The sequence below is a fragment of the Danio rerio genome, chromosome 10 (genome assembly GCF_052040795.2).
Source record: "Danio rerio strain M-AB ecotype USA chromosome 10, GRCz13ab, whole genome shotgun sequence".
In the NCBI taxonomy this organism is placed as follows: domain Eukaryota; kingdom Metazoa; phylum Chordata; class Actinopteri; order Cypriniformes; family Danionidae; genus Danio; species Danio rerio.
In genome coordinates, this window is record NC_141030.1 from 41,873,941 (window position 1) to 41,900,000 (window position 26,060).

Sequence of the window (26,060 nt, forward strand, 5' to 3'; positions counted from 1 at the left end):
CAGAAATGCACTGATAATTGTTCATAATTATAAAAATAAGTATTATATTTAAAAGTTAAATTTGAAATATTCCCACCAAGCCCATGTGCTTACATAGATGTTATTGATAATGCCTGTCAAATTTCATTTTAAGTTGAAATGTCAAGGGGTGTAACTGGTTACACCATTTGACTCATATAGCAGGAGTCTTTCTGTCAGGGGTCAATTTAGTCAAATATCATTAGTTCATGATGCTGATCAAAAATGCGACATAAATTAAACTACTATTTGTGTTCATAGTGTAGATTATTTATTTATTTTTGTTTGAGAAATAGGTGCTTAATCCACAACCTTACTATTAAAGCTTTGTAAACATAGGATAAAATTATTTTACTGCACAACATAAATTTTTTTTTTTGTTTATGTTAATCCATGTTTATATTCACACAATATAATGTACACACTCTCTCATTCACACACACATTCATACACTACAGTCAATTTAGTTTTTCTAATTCACCTATACCGCAAGTCTTTGGACTGTGGGGGAAACTGGAGCTCCCAGAGGAAACCCATGTCAACTCCACACAGTAAGCCATCCTGGTCCATCTTGGACTCAAACCAGCAACCTTGTTGCTGTGAGACAACTGTGCTAACCACATTAGCCACTGTATCACCCTCCTTTGAAATGTTGTAAGTATTTTTTTTCTTCTTGAGAAAGTCTTATTTCTTTTAGTTTGGATAGAATAAAAGCAGTTTTTAAAATGTTTAAGCAGTTTTTAAGGTCAATATTGTTAGCCTTCTTAAATACAGAACAAACCACAGTTACCCAATGACTTGGCCAATAGATCTTACTTGCCTAATTAACCTAATTACATTTTTAAATGTCACTTTAGGCTGAATACTAATGTCTTACAAATTATCTAGTCAAATATTATGTGCTGTCATCATGGCAAAGATTACGGAAGAAATCAGTTATTAGAATTTAGTCATTTAAACTATTTTGTTTAGAAATGTGTTGACAATAATATTCTCTCTGTTAAAGAGCACTTGGGAATTTCTTTTTTAAATAAAAGAAAAAATTTACATGGGAAATGAAACAAGGTTGACAAGCCTCTATAGACTGAGTGCACACAGCCTTAAGTTTTGGAGGTTTTCATACTTGATGCGCTTGCTGTTGTACTATTATTATTAACAACTGGAGGTGACTCGGAGGAACTTTAATGATGAAAAGTTGTGAAGAACAAGTCAGAAGTTGCTAAACAAATGAATTGCAGTTGAAATCAGTTTTGTTTGGGTTTTTTTACAGCATGTCTGATAAAAAATTTTCTTCTGGAGAAAGTCTTATTTGTTTTACTTAGGCTAGAATAAAAGCAATTTTTAAAAGCCATTTTGAGGTAAAAATTATTGGCCCTTTTAAGCTTTTTCCCCGCGATAGTCTACAGAACAAACCATGGATATACAATAACTTATCTAATTACTCTAACCTGCCTAGTTAACCTAATTAAGCCTTTAAATGCTACTTTAAGCTGTATAGAAGTGTCTTGAAGAATATCTAGTCTAATATTATTTACTGTCATCATGGCAAAGAGAAAATAAATCAGTTATTAGAGATGAGTTATTAAAACTATTATGTGTTGAAAATGTGTTGAAAAAATCTTCTCTCTGTTAAACCGAAATTGGGGAAAAAATAACAGGGGAGCTAATAGCTCAGGGGGACTAATAATAATTCTGCATAATTCTGAAGTTAACTGTATAAAATAAATAGTTTGTGGATAAGTTGTGGATACACTCATGAAATTATTTGTTGTCAGTCAGTCGTGTATGCTTACAAAAATTGGCCTTTAATCCCAGCACCAAGGCAACAACGAGTAAGCAGCAGTTCTTACGTACTAGTGATTTACGTACAGTGTTTGGCAAATTGTTTCTAAATAGCTTAAAAGTAAAATAGTGGATTTTTTTCTAATATCATCTACTTATTTTTATTTTAATTAAGCCAACTGAAAAGAAACAGTGATGGAAAAGGTGTTAAATGTTAAACATGTTTCTTTAGTTTGCTAATATTCTATTGATGAGGGCCACACATTTAATGTAAAGGATGTTATTACTTGGTGTATTAAAGTTCAGCAACCTGGTTTCATTGTTCTAAACACATTTGTCAATGACAATCCCACTGAAATTGTTGACTATCATTCTTAATTTGAATTGATTTTAATTGTCAATTTCAAAATCTTTGGCTGTAGAAGCAACACTGTCAGGTGGTGTAACTGGTTTTTGTCAATTGGTGTAACCAGTATTTTACATAAAAATATAATTATGTACATGGAAATAATGTGAAATTAAAATTAAAACACTTAGTTTAGTGTAATAAAATAGTTTTTAACATTTTTTACATAATTTGTCAAAGATTATTTAGAAACCAGAAGTGTTTTTAGCATGTGTCTGGCCGAATATTGCAAAAACTCATTAAAATGTACATTTAGAGATAATGCGAATACAATAAATGTTATTGTGGTATTTTAAAATGAAGTATTTATTTCAGTGTGTACACTTGCATATCATCTAGGAGGAGTACATTTTTTAATATTTCACAATTTTTGGCAGTTACACCATTTGACATTTTCAGTTGCATTCAGTCTTAATGTCTGTAAAAAATGGTGTAAATGTTATTTTTAATTACATAAAATCAACATGAATACAATCTGTACATTTTAAAATATCTGACGGATGCTTTTAAATCAACTTTGTAAAAGATTTTTAAATTTCCCATCTTGCCAAACCTGTTTTGTCACTGACCCATATATATATATATATATATATATATATATATATATATATATATATATATATATATATATATATATATATATATGGACTTGAAACCTGACAAAAAAGTTTTTTGCATCATATTAAATCGTATAAATAAATAAATAAAATTAACCTGTCACACCACCAAACATTATACACTTCATACCCAAACTTTCTTGTCAAAGTACTTAAAAGCACATGCAAATGATAAACCTTCACTCTATTATGGGTAAACTTAGCAGTGACTCTACAAACCAGATGTGTTCTGTGGCTCCTGGTCAACTATAATTCAGACTTAACATTGCATATATTGCAATGTGACTATTGCCGATGCACACATTGCGATACCGATGATGAAACGATATATTGTGCAGCCCCAATCCATATGACTGACTATTGACCATTCAAATATAAATACAGCTACAGAATCCAGGGATACTTAGGATTTAAGTAACAAACGATCTAATTTCTAAAGGTCTAATAATATTCCTTTAGGCATGCTTTGATTGATCGGCCGGAGATCGGTATCGGCAGATAATCACATTCTATGACTCGATCGTACCCTCTTAATCTGGCCGATCACTAGGGCCCGACGGAATCTGCAGACATTTTTTTTTATTTCTGCACAGAATTGTGTTTTTATGCGAATGATTTGGGGAGTCTCATAACTAAAACCTTAATATATGAAATAAAATATAATACCTTTTTAACTTTTATTTAATGTTTACAATGCAAATCTAATTAAATCCACTTTAGTTAGTAAACAAAGCAAGTCTCGTAAAATATCTTTACTAAATGGCGGAAAATATTACTTTAGCAACTGTATTATAAATAAATCAAATAGTCAATAATATTACTGTAATTAATTTTAAAACTGAATAAATATACATTTGCACACATTTACAAAAGTAAATAAATAGAATCAACGATGGGGTGAAAATCTATGGAGTGCAGATTTCGTGTGGGTCTACCGGTCACCAATCGCAAGTGTTCATTTACGAGATTACAAGCAGAGGAAGATCCATATAACTTTACATGCATCAAATATGCGCTTCAAACTTTTTCTTCATGGAGTCATCTTGTATTCTTCTTCCAATTGCAGTATTTCCAAATTGCATTGTTAGTCATTTTTCAAATGTTTTATCTGTCTGATGTATTATTTCTGTGAAGCTGATTCTGACCATGACGTGTCTACACTAAATGGCAATAAGAGACGTGTTTAAAGGCTTATATGCAACATCCGTTATTTATTCTCTTAGTAAAGGACAGATCTCCACTTATATGGGAAAATGTGCTTTATGCAATGGCAAAGTTATATAAAGCTTGAAGCATCAGAATCGGTACTTTGTATCTGCCGATCATCATGACAAGAAATCGGTACTCGATATCGGCTCCAAATATATCGCTTTACCTAAACTATTAAAATGACCCAGAGGAAATTACGATATATTGAAGCCACAAAACACTGATTTTATGTCACCAGGTTAAACTTTCTGACACCTTTACAGCATTCAGGTACATAAAAAATAAATACCGGCCACAGCTGAACTTGGAGGATGATCTCTGAGTGGCGTTCTTCAAAATTAAATGATGTATAGACTTGGACCTATTGGTATGTGTGCACCGTTGTGTGCAAGGTTTATATATTTATAACCACCTCAGAGGATATTGGGGGTCGCGAGTCACTGGCATTGTAATTTTGAGGGTCGCGGGCTGCTTGTTTGGGAACCCCTGCGCTAAAGAACATTTTTTTTATTGTAAGTTTGGAAGAAATGTCACCAATAGCATACATAATAAAAGCAAAAATGTTCTCAAACACATAATTATAGATTGTAAAATTCAAAGAAACCAGTAAAGTAACTTATTATTCTAAGTGAACAATGTTCAAAGTAAACTTTCTACATTGCATGAATGAGAATTTAATCAAATAGCACTTAACATTGAGATCAGAGGACTGTTAAAATAACAAACCAACTTAAGTATTAGATTCATGCACTTTTTCCTCGTATTTCTTTTCTTGACAGGCCTATTTGATGCTAAATGGAGGAAAGAAACAACATGACAGAAGTTTACATTTCTATGTGAACTGTTCCTTGAAACAAACTCTTATAAAGTATAAATGTACTTTAAATGTGCTATAAATGCACTCAGTATGAATACCAAAAACATCATTGTGCCTTCAATTTGTGAACCATATCCGCTTAAGATGTTTTTGTCGTTCAGAAACATTTAGGCACAAAGGCTGAAAAGTAGCTCAAGCTAATTAAATCCTCAGAACTGTGCACATCAAAATATGCCTGGAAAGTCAACATGTGGCTGCCAACTCGAATTGAGCCCTGTGACAGATTCCCGATTCTGGGTAAAGCAAACAGGAAGCGGCTGGGTCGAGATTATGGCTGCCTGGAGTTTCCACAGGCCCCCCTGCTGTGTTACATGTTCTCCGTTTCTTTTGTTTGCCGTTAACCCGTTAAACCCCTCATGAGAGGCCTTTGAAAAAAGTGTCATATACCCTGGGGGGCCATTTTGTTGGGAACAATGATCCTAAAGGAGTTACATACCATTGCAATGGTCCTCTTCCCAAAGGCTGAGGCACTTATACTTTAGCATTTAAGCTTGGAGTTAAACACATTCACCTTTACACCATGTTCTAACTACATGCGACGCATCACTGCAACACAAGATAAGAAAACTATATTTTTCATGTTAATACTAGTTTTTTGTCCTTACCATCTGTAACAGCGATACACAAAATGTAGCTTTTTTTTGCATCAAAACAACAACATAAACGGTTATGAAAATGATCTCCTCGGGTACAGATTACGTCGTTAAATGCTGCCAATGTGAATTTGAAGACCATATTACATGACATGTATTGCTAAAATGTATAACTAAAAGCAGCATATCTTTAAGCATTTAAAATACAAATACACCTCAACTACAAAGAGGACCACAAAAGCACTGTAACACTTGATTGTGTTATTTGTTTATAAACTAGATTCTGTCTGAATAAAGCAAAGGCAACAATGAAAACAAAGGTCTGGTTATCAACTGAACACCCAATATGATGTTATTGCATATTAGGAAAACAATCTATAGTAAATATGTTCTAACTGGATTGCGCTCTTTTGGGAATTAAACCAAATAATACAGTTACTCAATGTACACTGAATTTGAGTTAGAGGTAGGAAACAGGAAGAATTCTGGAACTACAGTAAATGAGTCTAACAAATATTGTCCCAGAAAAACCAAAGAGTGCCAGACAATCATTGAACACTGGCTTTTAAGTTTTTTAAAAAAGTTAGAAATACAGAATAGAAACAATGACAGTATGAATGATGGAATGGGAATGACAGGACAATAGATGGATAGAACAATTTGTGTTTTTATATATATATATATATATATATATATATATATATATATATATATATATATATATATATATATAAAATGAAGGACATTATGATATGTAGACAGTCAGACCAACAGACTGATATGATAAATATATTAACAGAGAGAATGACAGTACAACAGAACATTACATATAACCTCATGACTACAGTAGAACAACAGAAAGAAGAATAGAAAAAATGGATGGATGGATGGCTAGTTTGAGCAATGAATGGATTGAACGATGGATGAATAGTTTGAGCGATGTAGGATGGATGGATAGAAGGATAAATAGTTTGAGCAATGGATTGATTAAGGGGTGGATGGATGCTAGATGGATGACTAGTTTGAGCGTTGGATGGCAGGATAAATGGATGAAGGATGGATGGATGAAAAGATTGAACGAGGGATGGATGGATGAATAGATTGACCGATGGACAGATGTATAAATGAATAGATTCAGCAATGACTGGATTAAGCTATGGATGGATGGAGGAAAATATTAAACGATGGATGGATGTAAGGATGAATAGTTTGAGCAATGGATGGATTGAGCGATGGGTGGATGATGGATGGATGGATGGATGGATGGATAGATGGATGGATGGTTGAATGAAAGGAATGAGCGATGTATCCTGTATGGATAAATAGTTTGAGTGTTGGATGGATGGACTAAGCGATGGATGGATGAAGAGATTGAACGATGGATGGATGGATAGATGGATGAATGGATTGAGCAATGAATGGATCTATGGAAAAACAGATTCAGGAATGGATGGATGGATGGATGGATGGATGGATGGATGAAAAAACTGAACGATGGATAAATGGTTGTAAGGATGAATAATTTGACCAATGGATGGACTGAGCAATAAATGGATGGATGGATTGATGGATGAAAAGAATGAAAGATGGATGATGTATAAATAGTTTGAGCAATGGATAGATGAATAAACGATGGACTGATGAAAAGATTGAACAATCAGTAGATGGATGGATGGATTAATCGATTGAACAATGGATGGATATATAAAGAATAGATTGGGTGATGGATGGACTGAGTGATGGATAGAAAGATTTAGGAATATTACAAAGACAGCAAATGACAGACAGAAAGAAGAAGAAAAAACAGTGGTAAGGGTCCATTCTGGAAGGTTGAGATTATTAAACACCTAAAGGCTGGATAAATTGATGTATGGTTAGGATAGGATGAGATACAACTAAAAAATTAAATAGTGAGAAAATCACCTTTCAAGTTGTAAAAATAAAGTTCTTAGCAAAGCATATGTCTTTATACAACAGGTTATTTACCTAATATACAAATGATTATTGGCATAATATAAGACTTGAACAATTTGTGTTCCTGGGTCCCAAATTCCTTTTCTTTTTCAAAGTTTAGTCGCCAATTCAACTGAAATTCCCCCAAACCTAAAGACAGCCAATCCTTCATTTCAGAGTTTTGCACCAGCCTGCGGTGCGGACAGACAAATTGCTTATTGCTGGAAACAGTCCACGTGGAGGCTGGTTATAACACTCTTGTGGAGCCACGCTCAACACAAACTCCGGCTTGACTCCAACAAGAGGAATGCAGTCTTAAAAAGAACCAAATGTTAATGTCCCCGCACAGATTAATGTCAACAAACTTTCTTGACAGTGAAAGCCAGAACGGAGTCATCAACTACGGCTGAAGTCAAACAAACCCAACGCCTGTTCGCCATGGCTCAAGAGAGGCTTCTTAAACATTCCCTGAGTTGAAAGTGTAAGTGGAGCGCTCCATCATTACTCAGCATCGTGTGGATGTGTTTGATCTCTCAGCTGCTGGAGAGCTCTCGAGTCTGACCCATGATGCCCCTGTGCTGTCAGCAGGCAAACGCCCCGTCACGGCTCCTGCCTTTAGCTGCTTTTATGAAGCATAAGGGACTTGGACCAAACACACAGAGGTAGGCCTGTGCAATATAACGATATCAAAACTATTAGCATTCCTTTTTTTTCTTTGTGAAATATTTCCCAAGTGAATTTTAATGGACAGAGGAAATTTCCATAGTAGTTACTGTAATATTTTTTTTCTTGAGAAAGTCTTGTTTCTTTTGGTTTTAGTTTAGTATTTGTCGCAAATTACGTGACATCAACCGGATGGAGGAGCTTAGCTGGATGCACCCCAGCCCAAACCAATTGCGCGCATCGAGCACATCATTGTTAATATCTGGCTGAAAATAAATATATTTATGTGTTTTTTTGGAGTCAAACACTTTGGAAAACAAAATGTACAAAATTTAAGAACTTTTAAAAATGTGATTAAGACTTTTTAAAATAAATTTTAGGGGCCTTAATTCTCATAATTGATTTATCAACTTTCAATACTTTTTAAGACACCCTGTATTAAGAGTTTGTTGTCCAATGACTTGCCTAATTATCCTAAATTATCTAGTTAACATAACGCAGTTAAGTCTTTAAATGTCACTTTAAGCTGAATACTAGTATCTTGCAAAATAGCCAGTACAATATTATGTACTGCCATCATGGCAAAGATAAAAGAAATGAGTTCTTACAGCGGAGTTATTCAAACTATTAGGTTAAAAATGTGTTGAATAATCAATAATCAATGTTGAATTATGCAATAATCCCAAGTGTTGTTTAGGGTAATACTTTTACATAATTTATATATATAATTATTTTCTAAAAGTTTTTTTCACCTTTAATTAGAGAGGACATTGGAGGATACAGGCAGGAAAGTATTGGGAGCAGAGAGAGGGAAAGGGTCAGCAAAGCCAGGAATCGAACCAAGGTCGCATTTAACCACTAGCCAATAGGCGACAACTTCATAATTTATATGAGCGCAATATTAAACACCATTATGGGGATGCGGGGATAAATTTGCAATCTTCCAATTGCATTGTTTATGCCATATTTTAAGTTGTGCCTGTAATCCTTCATTTTTTTCAAAGTGCTTTAATACATTAATATGTATTTTAACACATATGAATCAGTTAATTTTCAAGTATATCGTTAAAAAAGTACAAAAATTAAAAAGTCATTGCCGTGTGATCAATGTAAAAAACTATTAATTGACTGAATTGGCAAAAAAACTACTATATCTTGATGCAGTTAAACCCAAAAGTTAAGTTCATTTATAAGCTAATTTTGAGAGGATCATCACATGCTTGTGATTGACTGCTGCTGGTCCAGCATTAGCCAACACGATTCACTAATTGGATGATTCCTAACTCATTATAAATAACCAGGTTCTTTACCTCAGTCATCTTCGGCTTGAAAAATCTCCCCTTTCACTCCTACTCCTCCTTTCTTTTCCTCAATAAGGCGGCACAGCGACCCAGTGATTAGCACTGTTGCCTCACAGCAAGAACGTCACTGGTCCAAGTCTCTAACAGGCCAGTTGACACATCTGTGCAGAGTTTACACGTTCTTTCCCACAGGTTCTCCAGTTTCCTCCCACATTCCAAAGACTTGCAACATAGGGATTGCTAGAGAGAGATATATTGCTAATTAAGAGCTCGTCTATTGTGTTAATTTGGTTTGGTCAATTCACCTAATTTGTCATAAGCCATAAATAGCAGAGGAGTTCTCAAGACCTACCTGAGCTCAAACTCCCCTGCAAACAGGAGGGAGCCCTGGGCTTGAGGATTTTATGAGCTCAGGGCTCTTTCCCGGGACAGCATGCCAAACTTGCTTTAGATGATTCAGATTACAGTTACAATTTTTAACAATTTTTTTTTACAGTATTTCATTTATTTTTTCATATACAATGACTTACCTAATTACCCTAACTTGCCTAATTAACCTAGTTAAGCCTTTAAATGTCACTTTAAGCTGTATAGAAGCATCTTTAAAAATATCTAGTCAAATATTATGTACTGTCATCATGACAAAGATAAAATGAATCAGTTATTAGAAATGAGTTATTAAAACTATTATGTTTAAATGTATTGGAAAAATCTTTTCTCCATTAAACAGAAACAAATATACAGGGGGGCTATTAATTCAGGATGGCTAATAATTCTGACTTCAACTTTATATCGTGATTTGAGATTTATATCATATGGCCGAGTCCTACACAGAGATGAATGTCCTCACGTGGCTCGGCTAACAGACCGCTCTCTGTCTTCACCTCAAATCCCTTTTGGCCCAAATTCCTGACTGCATGCCAAGATCCACCTCTAACAACTGAAGATCCACAGAGAACCCTGAAGAAACGAGGCACGTCTTCATATATCTGTTCAGTGCTTGCGTGCGGCTCTCGCTGATCACAAAACAAACCTCTGAAGGAGCAGCCGGCAGACATCTTGCACAAGCTGTTAACGGTGTGTCAGATTTTTCTCATGTTTATATATTGGAAACGTGATTGTAATTAAATATTGAACAATGCTTCTGACAATAACAGGAACGTAATTTAGATTTATAGCGCAATCGTGTTCATTTCAGGGTTGTCTGGCTCTTAAAGGGGAAGCTCACTTGAAAAAAAATATACGTTGTCTTTTACTCACACTCATGTTTTTACAAATACATAAGACTTCTGTCAGAATCTTCAGCAGAATGATTGAACAGAAGAATAATTGAGCAATATGAAACCTCTTTAAAAACGAGGATGAGGATTTCATCTCAAAAGTATTCCTTCATGTTGTCCCAACACAAATCGATTAGGTCACAAATTGAAGTAGATTAAACATTAAAAGTTAAGTTGTGATAAAAAAAACCCTCAAGAATTGTGTTGTTTCAACTCATTTTAAATGTGCTGCAATTTTTGGAGTAAATATTTGTGTATTTCATTCATTCGTTTTCCATCGGCTTAGTTCCTTATTTATCAGGGGTTACCACAGCGGAATGAACCGCCAACTACTCCAGCATGTGTTTTAAGCAGCGGATGCCCTTCCAGCCGCAACCCATTACTTGAAAACATCCACACACTCACATTCACAAACACTCATACACTACAGCTAATTTAGTTCATCCAATTCACCTAGAGCGCATGTGTTTGGACTAGGGGGGAAACAGGGGCACCGGAGTAAATCAGATGCTTCCAGATTAATTCTACAAAGGCATTAACAAAGTTTAATTAATGACTAAATGTTATTCATGTTCACATTCCAAAGTATGCCAGAAGGAGGCTTAATGACAATAAAATGATTGTCTTCTGTGTGAGTTTATCTGTGAGAACACACACACACACACACACACACACACACACACACACACACACACACACACACACACACACACACACACACACACAAATTAAAATAAAGCAAACAATCTATTATTCATTCTAATATTTATAACTTAAACATATAAATTGAAAACATCCCCATTAGTACCTTATATATTCAAACTATATAAAGGTTGAATAGCGCTCAGTTTTTAAATAAATATCTCCCAAATGATGTTTAACAGGGCAACGAATTTTAACAGTATTTCCTATAATATTTTTTTCTTCTAGGCTTATTTGTTTTATTTTAGCTAGAATAAAAGCAGGTTTAAATATTTTGAAACCCATTTTAAGGTCAATATTATTAGCCCCCTAAAGCAATATATGTTTTATTGTCTGCAGAAGAAACTACTGTTATACAATGAACTGCCTAATTACCCTAATTAAGCCTTTGAATTGCACTTTAATCTGAATGCCTGTATTTTGAAAAATATCTAGTAAAATATTATTTACTGTCATCATAGCAAAGATAAAAGAAATCAGTTATTAGAAATGAGTGATTAAAACTATTTTGTTCAAAAAATCTTCTTTCCATTAAAGTGAAATTGGGGAGAAATGGGTTGCTAATATTCAGGAGGGCTAATAATTCTGACTTCAACTGAATATATACACAGTTATTTTTCCACCCTGCAAAGGAAAGAGATATAAATACAATAGAATAAAATATTAAACAAACTGTGCTTTAAGCATCTTCACTGTAAGAAAACACTTTAGCTACAAAAGTCCTTCAGTCAAGAGCAGTTAGGGATTTTCTCCTTTTGTTGTTTGATAACAGGCGACAGAAGGAATATTTCGCGCAGTCACTTTAATGGTTTCTCTTTCACATGTCTTTTGATTCTCAACTTGTTTGTTTATTACAAAAATGAGGGTAAAAATGAATAATCACTAAACATCACGTTTTGACACCTATTTGACCATTAAATTGCTCACGTTAATGACCTTAGATTTTTGTGCGAATGAGACTGAATGCTGACCGAATGCTTCTGACTGTGTGCGCGCCGCACACACAAATAAGCACGCAGTCTTTCGTGCTTTTAAGAGCAACAAATGTGTTTAACTGGAAAGGGAGCGGTATATGATGCAATAATCCTTTATCTCGATTAATGGTTTTTCAAAATCGTTAAAAACCAAATTCAAAATTGAATTTTGATTAATTGCACAGCCCTACTATATATATATATATATATATATATATATATATATATATATAAATATATATATATATATATATAAATATATATATATATATATAAATATATATATATATATATACACACATACACACACACACAGTACATAATAAATATACACAGTACACACACACACACACATAGATGATGACAAAAACTTATGATGCAATTAATCTATACTAATTTAATTATTTCATATTTATAAGAAATTTAAGGAAAATAAACAAGATATTGTTGTCATTTCATTGATGTACATTTAAACATAATTTCAATTAAACTTCAAATACTAGAAAGAAATCTATAATCTGAAAAAAAAAAAAAAACTTACTAATGTATACATACTGATACTACTACTACTATCACTAATCTGATTTTACAGTAAAAACTTAACTCTTCGATCAAAACGGCTCGTTCATTGAGAGGAATTTTCCTTCACCCTTATGCATGAAACTGAAAATCCAGGTAGCGCGATTTGAAACGGTGATTAAGTCGTATGTATCTTCCAGAGTTCTGACTATATCTATTTGTGTTCGGGACTGCGGGTTAAATCTGGGCTGCTGTTAATCCCGATGCCGCTCTATGAGCAGGTGAACTCAGCCTAAGTCTTTCCCACGATCCCCCGGCAAATCCTCTGCCCTGAACCCTCGGCGGACCCGCTGCCATCTGGACCCTCTGTGTTCTCGCTGGGAGGGCAGGCGTCAGCTGCACGGCCAAATCCAGCGTTCCAGCACAACCCCCACCGAAAGACAAACAGCCAACCGACCCGCATGCTTTAGGACAACAGCACAGAAACAAACCTCAACTATTATTAATGGGATCGTAATGGAGTACACAACAATGCATCTGACAACCTCACGATTCTCATTTAGATTTATAGTGCAATCAAGGGACTGCACAATTTCAGAAAAATATGACATTACGATATGCTGTTTTGCTGCGATATATACTGTATAAAATATCACCTGATGATTTAAATGGTTGTTTGGAAAATTACCTTCATATTGATCTACTGGGATGATCGAGTCTTTTTTCTATGCATTGCATCTGCATTAACTATATTAAATAACAACCAAAAATAACCTGCAGAGTCTAAATACAGAAAGTAAACAACCGAATGTAACAATACATGGTCAACATTGTATAAATAATTTTAAAATAATAACATTTAATAACATTTTTATCTTTTAATCTTTATCCTGCAATGAGACTATTCCAGATACATGCATTGCTATATGGATGCTCAAACAATATACTATTCAGCCCCAGTGCAATAAAAAGAAGATGTTTAGCAGAAAGTCAAAGCTGCTCTTTTCCATATAATCCTAAAGATCCTAAAGTTTTCAAATGTTCCCTCAAAAAGCTTAGTTTGAGGAAAAGATGAAAAATTTGAATCTTTTTTTTTTTAACAAATGTTTGCATGGAAGAGCAGCTTGAACATTCTGCTATCCTTCTGGGTAAGATAACATAAGCAGCAAACGCAACTATTAATAATAATGAGATCGTAATTGAGTCTAGAACAATGCCACAGTTCTCATTTAAATTTATAGTGCAATCAAAGAAAAAAAAATGCCATCGACTTTTGATTCAACATAATAGATGCCCAGTAGAATGACCAAGCTGCTCTTTGTGATATCATCACAAAAGCAGTGATATACATTTAAAAATTTCCCCTGAAAAAGCTTAGTTTGAGAAAGAAAAGAGAAAAAAACGAATCATTGACTTTTGATTTAACATAAGATGTTCAGCAGAATGACCAAGCTGCTCTATTCCACATGATCCCAAAGATTTACTCACAAAAGCAGTGATTTGCATTTTCAAATCCCACAAAAGACGTAGTTTGAGGAAAAGACACAAATTTCTAACAAATGTTTGCATGTAAGAGCAGCTTGAACATTCTGCTATCCTTCTGTGTACGATGACATAAAAAACAAGCTCAACTATTAATAATGGCCTCATAATTGAGTCTAGAACAACGCCATAGTTCTCATTTAGATTTATAGTGCAATTGAGAAAAAAAATGTCATCGACTTTTGATTTAAAATAAAAGGTGTTCAGTAAAATGACCAAGCTGCTCTTCTCCATATGATTCCAAAGATTTCATCACAAAGCAGTGACATGCATTTTTAAATTTCCCCTCAAAAAGCATAGTTTGAGGAAGAAAAGGGGAATAAATTAATCATTGACTTTTGATATAATGTAAAAGATGTTCAGCAGAATGACCAAGCTGCTCTATTCCATATGATCTCAAAGATTTCATCACAAAAGCAGTGATATGTATTTTTTAAATTTCCCCTCAAAAAACTTAGGTATGATAGAAAAAGATTTAAATTTGAATCATTTTCATTAAATGTTTTCATGGAAGAGCAGCTTGAACATTCTGCTATTCTTCTGTGTACTATAACATAAAAAGCAAGCTCAACTATTCATAATGGGATTATACAGTAATTGAGTCTAGAACAATGCCACAGTTCTCATTTAGATTCATAGTGGAATCAAAGGGAAAACAAATTGTCATTGACTTTTGTTTTAACGTAAAAGATGTTCAGCAGAATGACCAAGCTGCTCTTCTCCATATGATTCCAAAGATTTCATCACAAAGCAGTGATATACATTTTCAAATTCCCCCTCAAAGAGCTTAGTTTGAGGAAAAGGGAAATAACTAATCATTGCCTTTTGATTTAATATAAAAGATGTTCAGCAGAATGATGAAGCTGCTTTTTTCCATATGATTTATTAAAGATTATCACAAAAGCAGTGATATGCATTTTCAAATGTTCTCTCAAAAAGCGAACGACTCAAACTTGAATATTATTTTTTTACAAACATTTGCATGAAAGAGCAGCTTGAACATTTTGCTATCCTTCTGTGCAACATAAGAACGATTAAACAAATTTTTCATTAAGATGTAAAATTATCACTAAAATGTCAGTTTTGGGTAAAATATTCCAAAACTAAATTTCTACCTACAATTAAAAAAAAAAGACGTTTGCTGTTATTTAAAATGAGCTAAAACACAATTCTTGACAACTTAATTATTTTGTTACATCGACTTATAAAAACAAACAAACTAACCTAATTCCTTCACGCTGTCCCGACACAAATTGATCATGTGGAACCCAGTGTTTTGTACAGTGTGTACAGAAGACAACCTCATCCATCCTCAACACAACATCTGACAGCCAAATCATATCATGTGCATATCGACTCTGACTAAATACTGATTATTTATTAGGTCCAAACAAAGGGAGAGTTCACCCAAAATTTTAAAAGATCTCATAATTGACTGAATAAACCCATCTGAGTTTCTTCAGTCAAACACAAAAGAAGACATTTTGAAGAATGCTGGAATGCATTGACTTCCATAGTAGGTAAAACAAAAACTATATAAGTGAATGAGTGTCACTACCAGCATTTTTCTAACTATCTTCTTTTGTGTTCGATGACTACAAATTTAGGGTGAGTAAATGATGACAGAATTTAAATGTTTGGCTGAACGATCCCTTCAACCCTACAAAACAAATTAAGAAAAACGTAATTAACTGAAATCAACTGTTAACGAGACCACAACAAAGCAACAACTATCGTTCTCAGCATCCGACCAAAAGCAATCAACTCAAATGACATAAATGCGAGCGCCACACAACAAAAGCACCCCCGACTTCACAATATAAACCTTGACCTTTGGCCTTTTGGTACGGCGATCCATCATCACAACCACCCCCTTCACAAACCCAATCATCCCAATATCTTACTCCAAATAAAATACGATTATGATTTGCGATCATGTGACAAAATAATCTCCCCCTCCCTCGGTTTCCGTCTCCTTCTATAAGCTAGCTATCGCTTGACTACAGTCAGGAGAACGAGGGGGAAAAAAAAAGAGAAAAAAAAAGTGCCCCGGCCGATGAAGAAGAGCGTCCCGGACTGCCCGGACTCTTAAAATGCATGACATTTCCTTGGTGGGAGCATGAGAACCGATTCTCCACAATAGAGAGGTCTCCATACCCCGGCCAGTAACCATGGAAGCAGATGCTGCGGCTCTCCAATGCCCCCTTACCTCCCAACGGCCACGGGCTGCTCCGCACTCAAAAGAGGGTCCCGCCTCAATTCCTCTTCATCCCGGCCGAACTTGCGCGCTCTTCAAAGGGAAGCTATTCAGCAGGTCATTGGTCTAGACTTGTTTGCACGGTCCACGGAGCAGCCTTGATGTAACCCTTGCTCTCTGCCTGCCGTGGAGCTGCAGACTGCGGGGGGAAACGCGCTTGAAAAGAAGCCCGTACGATTTTGCCATTGTGCCTTTTCATTCATCGATCCAATGCATATCGAACCTTCTGTCGGCTGCATGTGTGAAATGCTTAGCTTAGCCAGCATTTTTTTTTTCTTCTCCATTCCCCGTTTCCTGGTTAGACGCAACTGCTTGGTCCTCATTTCTAATTTCTTTTAACGATCATACGTTTTAATGCAAAGTTAAGGATCTTTTATTATTATTATTCATTAAAATGCTTCATTTATGCACTTTTTTTGTTCTTTTGCTTCCTCATATTTCATGTTGCACACTGAAAATAATGATGACATTGGATTTACAAAAAAATTTTTAAGGTAAGTGGTTGCAAAAAATTGACATGGGTTGAATTTAAACAAACAAATTACGTTTCATAATGCTCAACTTAATTTGTCTGTTTAAATTCAGCACTTATAAATTGTTTGCAACCACTTACCTTTCTAAAATATGTAGTTAACGCAATGAATCTTTTATTTCAGAGCAAATTAAGAAATAAAAGATTTTATTTATTTAAATAAAGAAACAAAATACAGCTTTAATTAGATTTTAAACAATTATAACGATTTGGTCTTTCTTTTTCTTAAAAAAATGAGGAAGCTTTAATTATTATAATCACACTGATGAATTTGTTCTGCAAATATATTAAATTAATTTATTAAATATGAAGAGAATTTATTTGTATTTGCAAAGGTAGTGAGTGATGATTTATTTTATTGTTATCTTTAAAACATTTCTGTGCTTTCAAGGACGGCAGAAATGGACACACACACACACACACACACACATACACACACAGACACACACACAGACACACACACCGTGAGCATTAAATTATGATTAAAAACTGTTGTTCAATGGCAATTCTGGATATCTGATATTAAACATCTTCAGTATTTAGAAATGAATGTAAAAATGTGATTTAAAATATATTTTCATCCTTTATAAATGATCTTTTTCAGGATTCTAACAACACGATTTGAGCTTATTTGCTTAAATCTAGAAAAAAAGCACATTTTAATTTAAAACTGTAAATTTAAAAATACAATTGTAAAATAAAATAAAAAATGATTCAAATGTTCTAATATTTTTTTAAAGGAACAGATATATCAAACAAAATGTCTAAATTAAAATAAACCGACTATTATATATTATTTGAATCAATTCTAAAATGATTCAAAGATGATTCCTTGGATTGTGGTTGTAAATAATTTGGGCTGAATTTAAACAAACAAATTAAGTTGAACTGCTACATTTAATTTGTGTAAATTCAACACATACATTTTTGCAACAATTTTGCAGACATCATTTTTTCCCAGTGTATGCATAAAATGATTATTAAAAACTGTTGTTCAATGGCAAGTCGTGATATCTGATATTAAACATTCTCTTTAGCATTTAGAAATGCATGTAAAAACGTCATTTAAAATATTTATTCATCCTTTATAAATGTCTTTTTCAGGATTCTGACATTTGAGTGCTCAAATCTACAAAACACACACACACACACACACACACACACAATTTAATTTAAAAAACAAAAATACAATTCTAAAATAATAACAAAAAACAAATCATATGTTCTAATAACTTCTTAAATGAACAGCTATATCAAATAAAACATCTGAATTCAAATAAACAGACTATTATATATTATATTAATCAATTCTATATCCTTCGAAAAAAAATGTTGGATCATTTTTAATGCTTTCAGTTTTTAAATGAATACAGGTTGCATTTGGCTTGAAAGAATTGTGTAAAGTCAGCGGTGAAATTGCACGTTTAAAGCTCCCCGTGTGTCTCTGTTCTTATTCAAATGACCGGGACTCGCTGTCCATCTGACGCAGAGACGTGAAGGACGGACAAAACCACAGTAGAAAGTGAGCAAATTCAAAGGCAAAGGAAGGAAAGAGATCAGCCAAGTGAGAAGACAATGTCATTGTTGTCAGGACGCAGAAAAATCAATGGCGTAAAAAGCAGAAAGGAAGAGAGAAGGAGAGAGGAAAAAAAGAGTGATAAAGGAAGAGTCACACACTTTGAATAGACAGCAGGGTAATGTTTCTCTTGTTGCTCTCCTAGATATGAGCAGAATAAATATAATAGAGCTCTTTTATGCAAAAATATGTTGCTTGATGCATTTGAAAAAGCATATAGTGAATGTTATTAATAAGCACTGCAAATATATACATTTGATAAAGGTTTAAAAATAGCATCAGAATAGCCGCAACAAATGTATCTCTTGAATAGTCAATCTTACATTTAATCTTAAATTTGACTGGGATGATTTATTTATTCTGTGCATATGAATGGATTTGAATATAGAGCAATTTAATATACTATATATTTACTAGAGCTGCACAATGTATCGTTTCAGCATGGATATCGCAATGTGTGTGTCGGCAATAGTCACATCGCAGGATATGTTGAGTTGGGATTATGGTTGATCAGCTAAACAGTTGAGAATACGAGATTTTTGGATTCACTGCAAATTATAACAATAATAATAAGACAAAGTTGATCATTTTCATGTGTTTTAAAGGCATTTCAAGAGAGTTCAGGCAACAATTTTACTAAATCAATACGATGAAGACTATACAGTGTTATTTTACATTTCATGATTCAATTTCCATACCTGAATACTGTTTGATAAACCATAAAGCACTTTTCATTTTACACGGCTCTATGGTAATTATTCTTGCTTGCAATGTGTTTAATATTTTTTTATTCATGATTCACTGCATTGCAAAATCACTACTATCAATCTACATGAAGAAATTGTTTCCAAATGAAGCTGTTAGGATATCTGCTGAAATTATATTCATATTGCAATATATATACAAATCATGTAGCTCTGATACATACTGCACAAAATAATACAGGGAACAATTGGAACAGTTACATTGTGTTGTTTAAGTGCTCCCTTTGCTTTTTGGAGCGCTATATATTTATAAATAAACATTTTAAAATTATAAATGCCAAATAAAAAGGCATTTACACTTATAATTAAGATAATAAACATGCATTTCAATTATTACACCAGCTGTCTATCAACAAATTAATGCAAAACCACAATTTCAAGTGAATTATTGGAAGGAAAAACAATTGGAGCTGCATTGTGTTGTTTAAGTGCTCCCTTTGTGTTTTTTTTTTTTTTTTGAGAGCTATATATTTATAAATAATAATCTTAACATTACAAAAGACAATTAAAAAAGGCATTTACAGTTATAATTAAGATAATAAACATGCATTTCAATTATTAAATCAGCTGTGCATCAACAAATTAATGCACAGCCACAATTTCAAGTGAATTATTGGAAGGAAGAAAACAAAGTTGCATTGTGTTGTTTAAGTGCTCCCTTTATTTTTTTGAGTGGTTTATATTTATAAATAACAATTTTAAGATTAGAAATGCCAAATAAAAAGCCATCTACACTTATAATTAAGATAACAAACATGCATTTTAATGATTAAATCTGCAGTGTATCAACAAATGAATGCAAAACCATGATTTCAGGTGAATTATAGAAAGGAAGAACACAACGTTTTAGCTACAAATATGACAGAATTGCCTAAAATAAATGAAAATAAATCCATAGGGATCTCAATATTTAAAATGCCACACATGCAAGCATCTCAAAAGTCATTATTTTTCTATTTATTTTCAGGGGGGGAAACAAACCATAATAAAATAAACTGCAAAACTGAGCATCGCTCATTAATTATCATTCACTCTCAGTTTCCATCTGTTTACCATTTTGTAAATATCTCATAATATGCAAATAACCCTGCATACAGAAAACCTTAAAGTACAAAAAAGCCTGAATCCTCCTGCTAGTTTGTGGGAAATAAATGGGGCGTTTAGGAAGACCACATGCGGAGCTCCACCTGGGTGGGAAAGACAGCAGAAAACACACTCCGGCAGCGCTTAATCTCTTCCAGAGCGACGCTCAACCTACGTCATGACCACCGCAGTCCCAAAGAAACCCCCAGCAAAGCACTCAGACATTACAAACACATTCAAGTTTAAGTCCAAGCCAGCATTAATTGATTTATGGAATGACTGCTGGAAGTTAAACTAAAGATTACACATATACAGTTGAATTATTAGTCCTCCTGTATGTTTTATTCCCCAATATCTGTTAAACGGAGAGAGATTTTTCAACACAAAAACAGTTGGACTAATAACAGTGACCTTAAAGTGGTCTTTAAAAAATTAAAAACAGCTGTTATTCAAGCCGAAATAAAACAAATAAGACTTTCTCCAGAAGAAAATATATTATAGGAAATACTGTGAAAAATTCCTTGCACAGATAATCATTTGGGAAATATTTGGAAAAGAAAAAGAAACTATATATTCCCTCAGACGGCTTCTCTTAGAATGAATCAGACCAACTCGAGAGTGGGATCTCCATCTTTACGCAGACTATCAATCACATGTGACCGAATGACACCAGAACAAAACTGATTAAACGTCGAGAGGACAGACAGACTGTCAAAGTGAGACGTTTTTAAAGGGCACCATAAACCTGCTCCCAAACACTGAGAGACTATGCTTTTAACGCTGCTTCACAATCTGTGTTGGTAGAAACCTGCTGAAATAATCAACCCTGACAAATCATAAACCGCGGAGAGAGCGAGGCTTGCTGGTCACAGGCTTTACGTCGGGAAATAAATCTTGTATTGGGTTTATTTTAAGGAAGTAAAATTCATGCAACCGAGAAAAAAATAAATAAATAAAAACTTCAGCCAATAATATTTCCAGAGAAAAAAAAGGATGATTCATTTAACACATGCTAACTTGAATGCCGTGGAAGCTGTTATTTAAATTTAGCTTAGTGGAATTCAATTGATTATGCAGCATTATTGTTTCACAGCAGATTTACAGAAAATGCTTGTTGCAATTAAAGAAATCATAATTATGAATGCAATCATGAAGCCCTAAACAATACAGTCATTAATTATATTAGTTAATTTTAATAATATGAACGTTACATTCTATATAAAATGTTATATATCTGTTATATAGCTGCCATTAATACACTTGTATCACTGACATAATGTTGTTTTTATTTAAGTTTTAGGAACATTTGATCATGTTTGTCATTTTCATTAATTGTTTATTTGTAGTACAATTAGTTCAATTAAACGATAAATGAAAACATTTAGAAATTACAAATATATTTTAATTGTAAAATATCTAGTGTGATGGCACTTATTATTGTGGTTTTTGATTTATATTAAATTTATTTCGGTTATTAATTAGGTTAACTATTTAAATTATTCCCAAACATTTATCCCATGTTTTTCTTCAATGTTTAAACATTTTTATTAATTTTCAGACAAAACACTTCTTATTATTTTGGTTTTCGATTTATAAAAAAATTATTTCAGTTATTATTTAGATTAACTATTTTAATTATTCCCAAACAAAAAAACAATTATCCCATGTTTTTTATTCAATGTCTAAATGCTTATATTCATTTTCAGACAAAACAATACCATGAATCCATATTTGTTGGATTAACCCTGGCTTTCAATCACGATGCACGAAAAAAGTGTTAATCTAATCAAATGTAATTGTCTGTAAAAAACAAAATAAATAAAATCTAAATAAATAATTATCCATTTTTTAAAGTGCTGTAAATGACAAAACCTTTACTGAAATGTTCTTTTTATTGAAATTTCAATTAACATTAATTATATTTATGTAACAAAAAATGTTTTAGCTTTAGTTTTGTATTAATAGTTTTCTGAAATGTTGTTTAAATATGCAAGTAAGGCATTATGTAACTGAGTATCCACTCATTTGCATATATTTCTAACACATATAATATATATATACACACACACACACACACACACACACACATTTTTTTTATTAACTATAAAAATAATTGAGAACTTTTATGTATAATTGTTTGAATAGGTTAATGATTATGATTACATTAATATTTACTAAATTTTGCATAGAGTTTTCTTTAAAAATCATGTTTAAACAAGACATTAAAAGTAATTCAATTTTAATTTTATTAATGTATTATTATTTTAAAGATTTTCTATTTACTGTCATTAATAATTGAGAAATCCTACATGTTTGCTTTGTATTCAATCCTTTCATTAAGACAGGCTTCCTGTGTAGAGCACTTGCAAAACTTGGCAGCGGTAATGGGTAATAAAGCTGTTAATTAGCTATTGTGTGGCATTAAGTTAACAAAGGGGTCGTTTTACAATGCATTAATGCAGAATGCGGCGTCTGAAAGCAGGTGAGTGTGTGTTTGACCTGTAGGGGGTGGAGGCTCTAAATGTCAAACAAGAGAGCTTTTATAAAGTGAAGGGGACACCAGGAGGCTCTTAGTGTCGCCTCTTTTCTGCCTAAACAGACTGAGCCGCTTGCTCATATGAAGGCTATAGACAAGCATCCTTTAATAGTAGACACTATTACAGAACTACAGCTTAAATTAGATAACTAAATTAAACATGCACATATCTCATTTTATAATTGCTGTTGTGACCTTTTTTTCTTTTTTAATTTGCATTGTTAAAACTGTAAATGAAATTAAATAAAAAATAAAAGTTATAAAAAATTGATAACTAAAAATGACAATGTTTGCTAATTTAATCAATGATTACATTTAACCCATTTCACCCTATTAACATAATTAAAACATATGATATCTCAGTTATTTTGAAGATTAGTAGATTTTTTGTTTGTTTTTTAAAATGTAATAAAATTGACAGATAACCTGAAAGATATTTGTGTCAGAAATATATGCAAATGAGTGGGTTTTTAATTACATAATGCCTTATTTCATATTTAAACAAAACATTTTATAAAACTATTAACACAAAAAGATGTTAGCAAATATTAATTTAATCAATCATTTCAAGATTTACCCCATTCACACAAATATAAAATTTATCAATTATTTTGAAAGTAAATAGAAAATCTCCAAAAATATTTTTAATAAAATTTAACCCGACACATATTTGGTTTAGAAGTACATGCAATGAGTGGGTATTTAATTACTTGCATGTTAAAACAACATTTTAGAAAACTTAATACAAAACAAATGTTAATTTAATCATTATTCATTTGAACCTTTCTTACCCTTTTACCACAAATATATATTCAGTTTCTCAATTATTTCTGACAGTAAATAAAATCTATTTTTATTTAATAAATACAACTGAACCTGACAGATGTGTTTTAAAAATGTATGCAAATAAGTAGATATTTAATTACATAATCATTAATTGCATATTTACATACAACATTTTATACAAAACAAACATTTGCAAATATTAATGTAATCAGTCATTACTTTTACCCCTACTCACACAAATATGCATAAGATGTCAATTATTTTGTCAGTAAATAGAAAACATGCAAAACAAATAAAATAATAAAACTAAACCTGAAACTCTTAGAGATGTATCCAAATGAGTGGGTATTTGATTACATAATGCCTTACTTGCCTATACAACATTTTAGAAAGCGGTTTGCAAATCTTACTGTAATCAATCATTAATCGTTTAACCTTTTTAACCCTATTCATACAAATATACATAAGATTTCTCAATTATTTTGACAAAATAGAAAATATTCAAATAAATTTAAGAAAATTGAATCTGACAGATATTTGTGCGCTAGAAATATATGCAGATAAGTGGGTATTTAATTACATAATGCCTTATTTTCATTTTTAAACAACATTTTAGAAAACTATTAATACTAAAAATGCTAATCTTATTGTAATCAATCATTTTTTCACCATTTATTACCCTAATCACACAAATGCACATAACATTTATCAATTATTTTGATTAAGTTTATTAAATAGAAAATATTCACAAATTTAAATAAATTGAACAAGACATATTTGTGTTTGAAATACATGCAAATGAGCGGGTATTTAAATACATAATGTCCTACTTGTATATTTAAACACAATATTTGATAAAACTATTGATACTAAAAAGTTTGTAAATCTTAATGTAATCAATTATTACATTTCAACAGTTTTTACCTTATTAATACAAATATACATAAGCTTTCTCAATTATTTTTGATAGCAAATAGGAAATATTCAAGAAACCTGAAAGATTTTTGTGAGAAATCTATGCAAATGAATGTATATTTAATTACATAATGCCTTACTTGCACATTTAAACATCATTTTAGAAAACTACTTGTAAATCTTAATGCAATCAATCAACTATTACATTTTTAACCTTTTTTAAACACTATTCATACAAATAAACTTACAAATTCTCTATAAGTTTGATAGTAAATAGAAAATTATCAAAAAAGTGAACAAAATTTAACCTGACAGAGATTTGTGTTAGAAATACATGCAAATAAGTGAGTATTTATCTACATACCTTATTTACGTAATTAAACATTTTAGAAAACTATAAATACAAAAAGTTAGTAAATCTTAATGTAACCAATCAATAATTTATTACATTTATAACGTTTTACATTCATTTTACCCTACACTCTCAGAAATAAAGGTACAAGAGCTGTCACTGGGGAAGTACCTTTTAAAATGTACATATTTGTACCTGAAAAGTCCATATTAGTACTTCAAAGGCACATTTTAGGTGCATTTGGGTACTGATATGTACCTTTGAGACACCACTAAGGACTCATTATGTAAAAATATGTACCTTTTTAAAAGCTACTGCACCAGTGACAGCTCATCCCTTTATAAGCAGTGTCATTCTTTATGTACTGTAGAATTACATACAATATGACTCTCAAACAGCAAGAGATAAAAATCTAAATCACAGGATGCACTGAACAGATCGAGTTTAACAGAAAGCGAGAATCATAATTAAAAGTGATTACCAATTGAAAGACTGAATGCTTAAAACAACAACACACAACAAATACGAATAAGATTTCTCAATCAGTTCGACAACAAGCAGCTGAATCTGGCGCGATAAATCTGGATCTCCAGATCATCTCAACAGGAACAAAAGAGCAGCCGTATCATTACAGCACAAAGAGCTTTTAATTATGTGCCGAGCAGTAAATGCCGCTCTGGAAGACAGCAGGACGCTCCAGCTCCTGGAGAGTCCAAACACCCACGTTCATTTAAGAAAGACAGACAGACAGACAGACAGACAGACAGACAGACAGACACACAGACAGACACACAGACACACACACGTTGTCTGCTTTTCTGAC

At 32.6% G+C, this 26,060-nt stretch overlaps 1 protein-coding gene across 7 annotated transcripts in view; it reads right to left on the bottom strand.

The window, feature by feature from the left end:
* The window catches only part of LOC147835144 (uncharacterized), a 137,267-nt gene that overhangs the window by 70,720 nt on the left and 40,487 nt on the right, over positions 1-26,060 (bottom strand). Inside the window, exon 1 of one of the 7 annotated variants that reach the window (XR_015501444.1) lies at positions 16,646-16,834. The exons of the other annotated variants lie outside the window; for them this stretch is intronic. The gene's annotated coding sequence lies outside the window, so the exon portion shown is untranslated. Of the gene's footprint in view, positions 1-16,645; positions 16,835-26,060 lie in introns of those variants that run through there. 7 annotated transcript variants of the gene reach the window in all.